The 11852-nt window shown below is 42.3% G+C and overlaps 2 non-coding genes across 2 annotated transcripts; both read right to left on the bottom strand.

Moving 5' to 3' along the window:
• Nucleotides 1–895: 895 nt before the first annotated feature.
• Nucleotides 896–1086, bottom strand: LOC140287881 (U2 spliceosomal RNA). The gene has a single exon (XR_011911831.1). It is a non-coding gene; the product is annotated as a U2 spliceosomal RNA (small nuclear RNA).
• A 316-nt stretch (nucleotides 1087–1402) lies between these two features.
• On the bottom strand, nucleotides 1403–1516 carry LOC140287888 (U5 spliceosomal RNA). The gene has a single exon (XR_011911837.1). It is a non-coding gene; the product is annotated as a U5 spliceosomal RNA (small nuclear RNA).
• Nucleotides 1517–11852: the final 10336 nt, after the last annotated feature.

Raw genomic sequence — 11852 nt, 5'->3', positions numbered from 1 at the left:
TATTTTCTAATAGTGAGCAATTAAAATTGAGGGGCAGCCAAACTTGTAGAACTGGGACTCTGGGCAGCCTACATACTCAAAGAGCCCCGCCCACCAGATGCCACTCAGTGTAACCACCCCCCAAGACCTAATGTGTGTGTGTGAGTGTGTTTGATAAGTAGTAATGTCTAAGGTGTAATTAAAACAGGGGTGGGAACTGCAGAGTTCAACTACTGCAGAGTCCACTACACCCCACCGAACACACACGCCCCCAAAACCCTTCATGTGTGAGTGTGTGCTGTGTACAGGAGCCAGAAGGGAGAGGGGTATGGGGATATACACTGGGGGCAGCCAGGGACTGGCTGCAACAGGCATCCCCGCTACCAGGGAGCCAACACAGGACAGGAGGGCCTGATATCCACCAGGCTCGGGGCCTGCAGCGACCATATTCTGGGAGCTACTGTACCCCCAGAAGGTACCCATCCCGCCCCGCCCCACCCCACTCAACCCAACCCCACTCCGGAGGACCTCTACAAAAAACAAACAAACAACAACAAAAAACAAACAAACAAACCACCCGGTCACACCAGTCGCAGCAGCCCGGGCCTGAGACCCACCATCACCCAGGCCCCCCCAGGCCCCCCCTCAACAGGTGCGCTCTTGTGAAAAAGCAAACAGCGGCAGCAACAAAAACACAACGGGAACACCGTATTGAGGCTTTGTTCTGACCGCTCATTTGGTATGGCGTTTCTTTCAAGCAATTCTCCCGGTTAGCCCGCACTCGGCTCGCTCTCAGAGCCGTGTTAAAGTCTACTTCGCATTCACTCTCTTTTCTCAGCAGACTAAAAGAAAGTTTCATCTTGGGCTCCCTGAAACTTGCATCCTGCACCGCTGTTTGCTTTTTCACAAGAGTAGAGAAGAGCGCACCGTTCCCAGCGGCACTGCAGTACGGGGTCAATGCTTGGAGTGAACGGAGCAAGCTACTTTTTCAACTCCTATTGCTAAAAATCCATTTAATATGTAGTCCTCGTATAGAGGACATATCAGATATTAAACTCATAAGAACAGATACTACACTTGATCTTAGCCAAAAGGCCGAGAAGCGACAACTGTCCACTGGTTCACGTCCGAGGGCCCTTCCTGGCACAATGCGCACTTGTCCGCTAACACCCCTGTTCTTTTTATGGCCATAGGTGGCCAGAGTGTCACTTTGCACCTCCGCCCACCTGCTGCACTGAGCACTCTTCAGCCCTTTTAAATGGTATAACTTTGCACTCCCGCACGCTCCAGCAAGCACCATTCAAGCAACAACTTTGCACTCCAGCTTCGAACATCGGCACAGTCGCAACAAGTAAGGCGACTCTACTCAGAGAAGTCACTCTGCACAGTAACAAGATTTCTTTTGCACAGACAGAAAGGGCTTCACCCGCAAAGGTAAAGCCTGCCAAAAATAGAAACAACTCATTAGTGCTGCTCTCCACGAAAGTCTTTAGTAAAAGGCGAAAGACTTGTATGTTATGAAGAGAAACCAGAGTACGATTAACCGTCACTGCTAGTTGGCATAGCCACCTTCCCCATGGTGAGCTTTGCTTGGTTGAGACGCTTGCCCCCCCCCCCCCCCCCCCCCCTTGCTCCTCGGCTGACCAAGTAGGAACAATCGGGCCCTATTCGATGGCTGCCTTGTCTTTTACTCTGTGCAAAAGACAAGGCAGCAACAAAAACACCACGGGATCACCGTATTGAGGCTTTGTTCTGACCGCTCATTCGGTGTCGCGTTTCTTTCAAGCAATTCTCCCGGTTAGCCCACACTCGGCTCGCTCCCAGAGCCGTGTTAAAGTCTACTTCGCATTCACTCTCTTTTCTCAGCAGACTCTTGGGATTTTATCTATAAAATGAATTCCTTCACTCAAACTATGTTAAAACTGCTTTGTCCTTCATATTTACCATGTCTAGAAAGATTTAATCAAAAAAAAAACAACGTTGTACTTTGCAGTAAAAGAAAGAGCAAATCTAAAGTTTCAGGAATCCGAGAATAAGCTTACTTTCATGAGTTCTTCACAATTTCGGATTTTGCGATAAAATGAATTCCTTCACTCGAACTAAATTAAAACTGCTAAACCGCTAATCTGTTACATGTAAGGCAGATGTCAAATTCACCGAAATAGGATCTAAGGGTATTCGGCCAATCGAGCTGTAGCAGCTTTGGTAAAAGAGTATAAGTTGAAGAGTTTGTGAATAAAGGTGTGCGCACACATAGTGAGCTGTAGGAAAATAGGCAGGGAGCAATGCCGGCTGGGGTATATGTTCTTGTATGTTGTCTGACTGTTTGATTTGAATGTGTTGTGTAAGTGTCCTGTTGAATGTTACATGTTTGGGCTTTGACACTTCACTGTGGTTGTTAACTGTGTGGTGTGTCCTGAAATGTTATATGTTTGGGCTGTGTGACATGCTTAATGCTTGTCAGTAGCTACCCACTTATTCATATATATAACAACTGACAACATAAGAAGTCTGGACATACTTTGATAGTAGTTGTAGAAGTATCCTTATTGATAATAGATAAACTAATTCATAGTGATAGAACAGTAGATGAACAGGTGCTTGCACATGTCTCACGAAAATAAAATGGGTGTATGATTGCTGACGGCAGAGCAATACTGCCAAACTTATGAGTTCTTGTGGCAAACTTGATTCAGTGTCTTGACGTGTATACGCTGTTTCGCTGACTTGATTGTCACAAGAAACAAAGTGTGTTTGATAAGATCCGACCATTTTATTACGGGAGGATCAGTATGTATGGATTCTGATGTGACTGATAAACCCATTCGTATCGTAAGCATAATCTAATACGTGAGACAACGCCCTGGCACACAATCAAAAAAAAAAAGAGAGAGCGGTTTTGTGTCCCCACAGTCCATAATGTAGAAAAGAGAGAAAAAAGCCTTTCTGATTTGGTGTGTGTGCTCACAGTGCAGAGTGTAGAGAAAAGAGAGAAAAGAAAGCCATTTTGGTGTCACGGGTGTTGTGACTTACACACACACATTTCTGAATTGAGAAAGGAAATTATTTTAGAGGAAGCACTAGAGTTTAGATCCCACATTTGTTGATAGGCATTCATTTATTTCTTCACTTCTGATGAAGTTTCAACAATAAACAACAAACTTTGTATTATGAGAAAGAACCAGACTCATTCTTCAGGAATCCGAAAATAAGCTCTATTTTACGAGTTATGCACGAATTCGGATTCTCCTATAAAACGAATTCCTTAACTCTAACCAAGTTAAGACTGCTTTGTCCTTCATATTTATTCATGTCTAATCAAGTTTCAACGATAAACAACGTTGTACTTTGTAGAATGAGAAAGAACTTCTTCAGCAATAAGCATTCTCGACATATGACGAAATACAGATTTTGCTATAAAATTAATTCCTTCTATCAGCCTGACTTAAAACTGTTTGTCCTCCTTATTTATCCACTTCAAATCAAGTTTCAACAATTAAAAAAATGTTGTAGTTTGAGAAAAAACAACTTAATCTTAAGCAATCAGTAGGGTAAGAAAGGGTAAGAAAAGGTGCCAAATGCCAACCATACATCACTAAAAGGTGGAGCGGAAGTATTCGGCTGCAAGTAGGTGCGAATGCCTGACAATGTATGATCAAAAGAGGGAGCGGAGGTTTTCGGCTGCAAGGTCTGAATGTCCAACCATAATTTGTAAAAACCGGGGAAGAAAAGGCTCGAAAGCCCGACTATACACCATCAAAAGCGGGAGCGGAGGTGTTCGGCTGCAAGTAGGTGTGAATGTTCGACCACAATTTGTAAAAAGCGGGTAAGAAAAGGTTCGAATGCCCGACTATATATTAACCAAAGCAGGAGGAGAGGTCTTCGGATAAGAGTGGGTGAGAATTTACAACCATAATCTATAAAATGCGGTGAAAAAAAAGGTGTGAATACCCCATAGAACACTAAAAGGTAGAGCGGAAGTGTTCGGCTGCAAGAAGGTGTGAATGTCTGACCATAGTTTGTAAAAAGCGGGTAAGAAAAGGTTCGAATGCCCGAACATACACCATCAAAGGAGGGAGCGGAGGTGTTCCGCTGTAAGAAGGTGTGAATGTCCGACCATAGTTGGCAAAAAGCAGGTAAGAAAAGGTTAAAATACCCGATTGTACACAATCAATAGCGGGAGCAGAGTTGTTCCGCTACTAAAAGGTGTGAAAGTCCGACCATGGTTTGTAAAAAGCGGGTAAGAAAAGGTGCGAATGCCCGACAATGTATGATCAAAAGAGGGAGCGGAGGTTTTCGGCTGAAACAAGGTCTGAATGTCCATCCATATTTTGTAAAAATCTGGGAAGAAAAGGCTCGAAAGCCCGACTATACACCATCAACAGCTGGAGCGGAGGTGTTCAACTGCAAGAAGGTCTGAATGTCCATCAATAATTGCTAGAAAACATGGAAGAGAATTTTCGAATATCAAACCGCACATGATCATAAGCGGGAGAGGAGGTGTTCAAATGCAAGAAGGTGTGAATGTCCACCCATAATTACTGCAAAATGGGTAAGAAAAGGTACGAATGCCCAACCATACATGATCCTAACAGGGAGCGGAGGTGTTTGGCTGCGACAAGGTGTGTATGTCCACCCATAATTAATGAAAAGCGGGCAACAAGTAGGTTTGAATAACTATCATCAAAAGCAGGAGTGGATGTGTTCGGCTACAAGAAGGTTTGAATGTCTGACCATAGTTTGTAAAAAGCGGGTAAGAAAAGGTTCGAATGCCCGAACATACACCATCAAAGGAGGGAGCGGAGGTGTTCCGCTGTAAGAAGGTATGAATGTCCAACCATAATTGGCAAAAAGCAGGTAAGAAAAGGTTAAAATACCCTATTGTACACAATCAATAGCGGGAGCAGAGTTGTTCCGCTACTAAAAGGTGTGAAAGTCCGACCATGAATTGTAAAAAGCGGGTAAGAAAAGGTGCGAATGCCCGACAATGTATGATCAAAAGAGGGAGCGGAGGTTTTCGGCTGAAAGAAGGTCTGAATGTCCATCCATAATTTGTAAAAATCGGGGAAGAAAAGGCTCGAAAGCCCGACTATACACCATCAACAGCTGGAGCGGAGGTGTTCAGCTGCAAGAAGGTCTGAATGTCCATCAATAATTGCTAGAAAACATGGAAGAGAATTTTCGAATATCAAACCGCACATGATCATAAGCGGGAGAGGAGGTGTTAAAATGCAAAAAGGTGTGAATGTCCACCCATAATTATTGCAAAATGGGTAAGAAAAGATACGAATGCCCAACCATACATCATCAAAAGCAGGAGTGGATGTGTTCGGCTACAAGAAGGTTTTAATGTCCGACCATAGTTTGTAAAAAGCGGGTAAGAAAAGGTTCGAAAGCCCGAACATACACCATCAAAAGAGGGAGCGGAGGTGTTCCACTGTAAGAAGGTGTGAATGTCTGACCATAGTTGGTAAAAAGCGGGTAAGAAAAGGTGAAAATACCCGACTGTACACAATCAATAGCGGGAGCGGAGTTGTTCGGCTACTAAAAGGTGTGAAAGTCCGACCCTGGTTTGTAAAAAGCGGGTAAGAGAAGGTGCGAATGCCCGACAATGTATGATCAAAAGAGGGAGCGGAGGTTTTCGGCTGCAAGAAGGTCTGAATGTCCAACCATAATTTTGTAAAAACCGGGGAAGAAAAGGCTCGAAAGCCCGACTATACATCATCAAAAGCGGGAGCGGAGGTGTTCAGCTGCAAGGAGGTCTGAATGTCCATCAATAATTGCTAGAAAACATGAAAGAAAATTTTCGAATATCAAACTGCACATGATCATAAGCGGGAGAGGAGGTGTTCAGCTGCAAGAAGGTGTGAATGTCTACCCATAATTACTGAAAAATGGGTAAGAAAAGGTTCGAATGCCCGAATATACATCATCAAAAGCGGAAGCGGAGGTGTTCGGCTGCAAGAAGGTGTGAACGTCCGACCAAAGTTTGTAAAAAGCAGTTAAGAAAAGTTTAGAATATCCAACCAAACATAATCAAAAGCGGGAGCAGAGCTGTTCGACTGCAAGTAGGTGTGAATGTCAGATCATAATTTGCAAAAAGCTGATGAGAAAGGGTGAGAATGCCCGACTATACACCATCAAATGCGGGAGCGGAAGTGTTCGGCTGTGAGTAGGTGTGAATGTCAAACCATAATTGCTGAAAAATGTGTTAGAAAAGACTAGAATGCCGGACCATACATCATCAAAAGCGGGAAAAGTGGTGTTCGGCTGCAAGTAGGTGTGAATGTCCAGCCATAATTACTCACAAACCGGTAAGAAAAGGTAGTATTGCCAGACCATACATTATCAAAACAGGGAGCGGAGGTGGTTCAGCTGCAAGGTGTGAATGTCTGACTAAAGTTTATAAAAAGCGGGTAAGACAAGGTGCGAATGCCTGACAATGTATGATCAAATGAGGGAGCTGAGGTTTTCGGCTGCAAGGTCTGAATGTACAACCATAATTTGTAAAAAGCGGGTAAGAAAAGGTTTGAATGCCCGACTATATATTAACAAAAGCAGGAGGAGAGGTCTTCGGATGAGTGGGTGAGAATTTCCAACCATAATCAATAAAATGCGGTGAAAAAAAAGGTGTGAATACCCCATAGAACACTAAAAGGTGGAGCAGAAGTGTTCGGCTGCAAGAAGGTGTGACTGTTCGACTATATTTGGTGAAAAGCAGGTGAAGCAAGGTCTGAATGCCCAACCTTACATCATCAAAAACGAGATCAGAGGTGTTTGGCTGCAAGAAGGCCATAGTTTGCCAAAAGCGGGTAAGCTGCGAATGACCGACTAAATATCAACAAAAGTGGGGGCGGAGGTTTTCGGATGCAAGTGGGTGTGAATATCCCACCATACAAGTATGGTGGAGAGGAAGCTGTGAATGGCCGACCATAGTTTGGAAAAAGCGGGTAAGAAAAGGTTTGAATGCCCGAACATACACCATCAAAAGAGGGAGCGGAGGTGTTCCGCTGTACGAAGGTGTGAATGTCCGACCATACTTGGTAAAAAGCGGGTAAGAAAAGGTTAAAATACCCGACTGTACACAATCAATAGCGGGAGCGGATGTGTTCGGCTACAAGAAGGTGTGACAGTCCGACCATGGTTTGTAAAAAGCGGGTAAGAAAAGGTGCGAATGTCCGACAATGTATGATCAAAAGAGAGAGCGGAGGTTTTCGGATACACGAAGGTTTGAATGTCCTACCATAGTTTGTAAATAGCGGGTAAGAAAAGGTTCGAATGCCCGACTATACACCATAAAAAGCGGGAGCGGAGGTGTTCCGCTGTAAGACGGTGTGAATGTCCGACCATAGTTGGTAAAAAGCGGGTAAGAAAAGGTTAAAATACCCGACTGTACACAATCAATAGCGGGAGCGGAGTTGTTCGGCTACAAGAAGGTGTGAAAGTCCGACCATGGTTTGTAAAAAGCAGTTAAGAAAAGGTTCGAATATCCAACCAAACATAATCAAAAGCGGGAGCAGAGCTGTTCGACTGCAAGTATGTGTGAATGTCCAGCCATAATTACTCACAAACGGGGGAAGAAAAGGTAGTATTGCCAGACCATACATGATCAAAACAGGGAGCGGAGGTTCAGCTGCAAGGTGTGAATGTCTGACTATAGTTTGTAAAAAGCGGGTGAGACAAGGTGCGAATGCCCAACAATGTATGATCAAAAGAGAGAGCGGAGGTGTTCGGCTGCAAGGTCTGAATGTCCAACCATAATTTGTAAAAACCGGGTAAGAAAAGGCTCGAAAGCCCGACTATACATCATCAAAAGCGGGAGCGGAGGTGTTCAGCTGCAAGAAGGTGTGAATGTTCGACTAAAGTTTGTAAAAAGCTGGTAAGACAAGGAGCGATGTCCCGACATTGTATGATCAAAAGCGGGAGCGGAGGTGACCAGCTGTGAGTAGGTGTGAATGTCCAACCATAATTGCTGAAAAATGTGTTAGAAAAGGTAAGAATACTGGACCATACATCATCAAAAGCGGGAGAGGTGGTGTTCGGCTGCAAGAAGGTGTGAAAGTCCAACAATGGTTTGTAAAAAGCGGGTAAAAAAAGGTTCGAATGCCCGAATATACATCATCAAAAGCGGAAGCGGAGGTGTTCGGATGCAAGAAGGTGTGAACGTCCGACCAAAGTTTGTAAAAAGCAGTGAAAAGCGAGAAAAAGCATTTCGTGAGTTCTGCATGATTTGGGATTTTGCTTATAAAATGCATTACTTCACTCAAACTATGTTAAAACTGATTTGTCCTTCATATTTACCATGTCTAGAAATATTTAAAAAAAAAAACAACGTTGTACTTTGCAGTAAAAGAAAGATCAAATCTAAAGTTTCAGGAATCCGAGTATAAGCCTGCTTTCATGAGTTCTGCACGATTTCGGATTTTGCTATAAAATGAATTGCTTTGCTCAAACCAAGTTAGATCTGCTTTGTCCTTCCATATTCATCAATGTCTAGATCGACTTCAACAAAGAAAAACATTGGACTTTGAAGTAGAAGAAGTTGAAATCCATCTACACATTGATAAATATGAAGGACAAAGCAGTTCCCACTTGCCCATAAGAAAATAAGCTTATTCTCGGATTCCTGATCCTTCAGTGTTGCTCTTTCTTCTACTGCAAAATACAATGTTGTTCTTTGTTGAAGTCGATCTAGACATTGATAAATATGAAGGAAAAAGCAGTTTTAACTTGGTTTGAGTGAATGAATTCATTTTATACATAAAATCCGAAATCGTGCAGAACTCATGAAAATAAGCTTATTCTCGGATTCCTAAAACTTTTGATTTGCTCTTTCTTTTATTGCAAAGTACAACGTTGTTTTTTTGTTTAAATCTATCGAGACATTGATAAATATGAAGGTAAAAGCCGTTTTAACATAGTTTGAGTGAAGGAATTGATTTTATAGATAAAATCCCAAATCATGCAGAACTCCTCAAAAGGGAGGTATGGCTTAATCACAAGTGTGGCTCTTTCTCATTCAGGGTAATATGAGGAAGTTTATGCTTGAAATATATGTAGAAATGGGTACATATGAAGGACAAAGCAGTGTTAACTTAGTTTGAGTGAAGGAATTCATTTTATACATAAAATCCCAAATCATGCAGAACGTATGAAAAGAAGCTTATTCTCGGATTCCTGATCCTTCAGTTTTGCTCTTTCTTGTACTGCAAAATACAATGTTGTTCTTTGTTGAAGTTGATCTAGACATTGATAAATATGAAGGAAAAAGCAGTTTTAACTTGGTTTGAGTGAATGAATTCATTTTATACATAAAATCCGAAATCGTGCAGAACTCATGAAAATAAGCTTATTCTCGGATTCCTAAAACTTTTGATTTGCTCTTTCTTTTATTGCAAAGTACAACGTTGTTTTTTTGTTTAAATCTATCGAGACATTGATAAATATGAAGGTAAAAGCCGTTTTAACATAGTTTGAGTGAAGGAATTAATTTTATAGATAAAATCCCAAATCATGCAGAACTCCTCAAAAGGGAGGTATGGCTTAATCACAAGTGTGGCTCTTTCTCATTCAGGGTAATATGAGGAAGTTTATGCTTGAAATATATGTAGAAATGGGTACATATGAAGGACAAAGCAGTGTTAACTTAGTTTGCGTGAAGAAATTCATTTTATACATAAAATCCGAAATCGTGCAGTACTCATGAAAATAAGCTTATTCTCGGATTCCTAAAACTTTTGATTTGCACTTTCTTTTACTGCAAAGTACAACGTTGTTTTTTGTTGAAATCTATCTAGACATTGATAAATACCAGCCGAAACTCTGCTGCCGCTTTTGATAATTTATGGTTGGGCATTCTTACCTTTTCTTACCCGCTTTTTACAAATTATGATCTTACATTCACACCTACTTGCAGTCGAACATCTTCTCATCCACTTATGATCATGTGCGGTTGGGCTTTCGCACCTTTTCTTACCCATTTTTCAGAAATTATGGGTGGACATTCAGACCTTCTTGCAGCCGAAAACCTCCGCTCCTCTTTTGATCATACATTGTCGGGCATTCACACCTTGTCTTACCCGCTTTTTACAAACTTTAGTCGGACATTCAAACCTTCTTGCAGCTGAACCACCTCCGCTCCCTGTTTTGATCATATATGGTCTGGCAATAGTACCTTTTCTTACCCGTTTGTGAGTAATTATGGCTGGACATTCACACCTTCTTGCAGCCGAACACAACCTCTACCGCTTTTGATGATATATGGTCCGGCATTCTTACCTTTTCTAACACATTTTTCAGCAATTATGGTCGGAGATTCACACCTACTCACAGACGAACACCTCCGCTCCCACATTTGATAGTGTATAGTCGGGCATTCTCACCCTTTCTCATCAGCTTTTTGCAAATTATGATCTGATATTCACACCTACTTGCAGTCGAAAATCTCTGCTCCCGCTTTTGATTATGTTTGGTTGGATATTCGAACATTTTCTTAATGCTTTTTACAAACTTTGGTCGGACGTTCACACCGTCTTGCAGCCGAACACCTCCGCTTCCGCTTTTGATGGTATATAGTCGGGCATTCGAGCCTTTTCTTACCCACCTATTACTTACTATGGTTGGACGTTCAAACCTTCTTGTAGCCGAACACATCCGCTCCTGCTTTTGATGATGTATGATTTGGCATTCGCACCTTTTCTTACCCATTTTTCAGTAATTATTGGTCGGACATTCAGACCTTCTTGCAGCTGAACACCTCCTTTCCCACTTATGATTATGTGTGGTTTGATTTTCGAAAATTTTCTTTCATGTTTTCTAGCAATTATTGATGGACATTTAGACCTTCTTGCAGCTGAACACCACCTCTCCCGATTTTGATTATGTATGGACCGGCATTTTTACCTTTTCTAACACATTTTTCAGAAATTATGGTTGGAGATTCACACCTACTCACAGCCGAACAACTCCGCTACCGCATTTGAAGGTGTATAGTCGGGCATTCTCACCCTTTCTCATCAGCTTTTTGCAAATTATGATCTGACATTCACACCTACTTCCAGTCGAACACCTCCGCTCCCGCTTTTGATTATGTTTGGTTAGATATTCGAACCTTTTCTTAACTGCTTTTTACAAACTTTGGTCGGACGTTCACAATATCTTGCAGCCGAACACCTCCGCTTCCGCTTTTGATAGTGTATATTCGGAAATACGAACCTTTTCTTACCCGCTTTTTACAAACCAAGGTCGGACTTTCACACCTTCTCTCAGCTGAACAACTCCGCTCCCTCTTTTGATTGTGTACAGTCGGGTAATTTAACCTTTTCTTACCCGCTTTTTACCATCTATGGTCGGACATTCACACCGTCTTACAGCGGAACACCTCCGCTCCCTCTTTTGATGATGTATGGTTAGGCATTCGCACCTTTTCTTACCCATTTTTCAGTAATTATGGGTAGACATTCACACCTTCTTGCAGCTGAACACTTCCTCTCCCGCTTATGATCATGTGCAGTTTGATATTCGAAAATTTTCTTTCATGTTTTCTAGCAATTATTGATGGACATTCAGACCGTCTTGCAGCTGAACACCTCCGCTCCCACTTTTGATGGTGTATAGTCGGGCTTTCGAGCCTTTTCTTCCCTGGTTTTTACAAATTATGGTTGGACATTCAGACCTTCTTGCAGCCGAAAACCTCCACTCCCTCTTTTGATCATACATTGTCGGGCATTCGCACCTTTTCTTACCCGCTTTTTACAAACCATGGTCGGACTTTCACACCTTTTAGTAGCCGAACAACTCCGCTCCCGCTATTGATTGTGTACAGTCGGGTATTTTAACCTTTTCTTACCCGCTTTTTACCAACTATGGTTGGA

Source organism: Leuresthes tenuis, unplaced genomic scaffold (genome assembly GCF_036924035.1).
Source record: "Leuresthes tenuis unplaced genomic scaffold, fLeuTen1.0.hap1 SCAF_167, whole genome shotgun sequence".
Lineage (NCBI taxonomy): Eukaryota > Metazoa > Chordata > Actinopteri > Atheriniformes > Atherinopsidae > Leuresthes > Leuresthes tenuis.
Note: the sequence above shows the minus strand (reverse complement) of the source record. Positions and strands in the feature narration are given on the sequence as shown.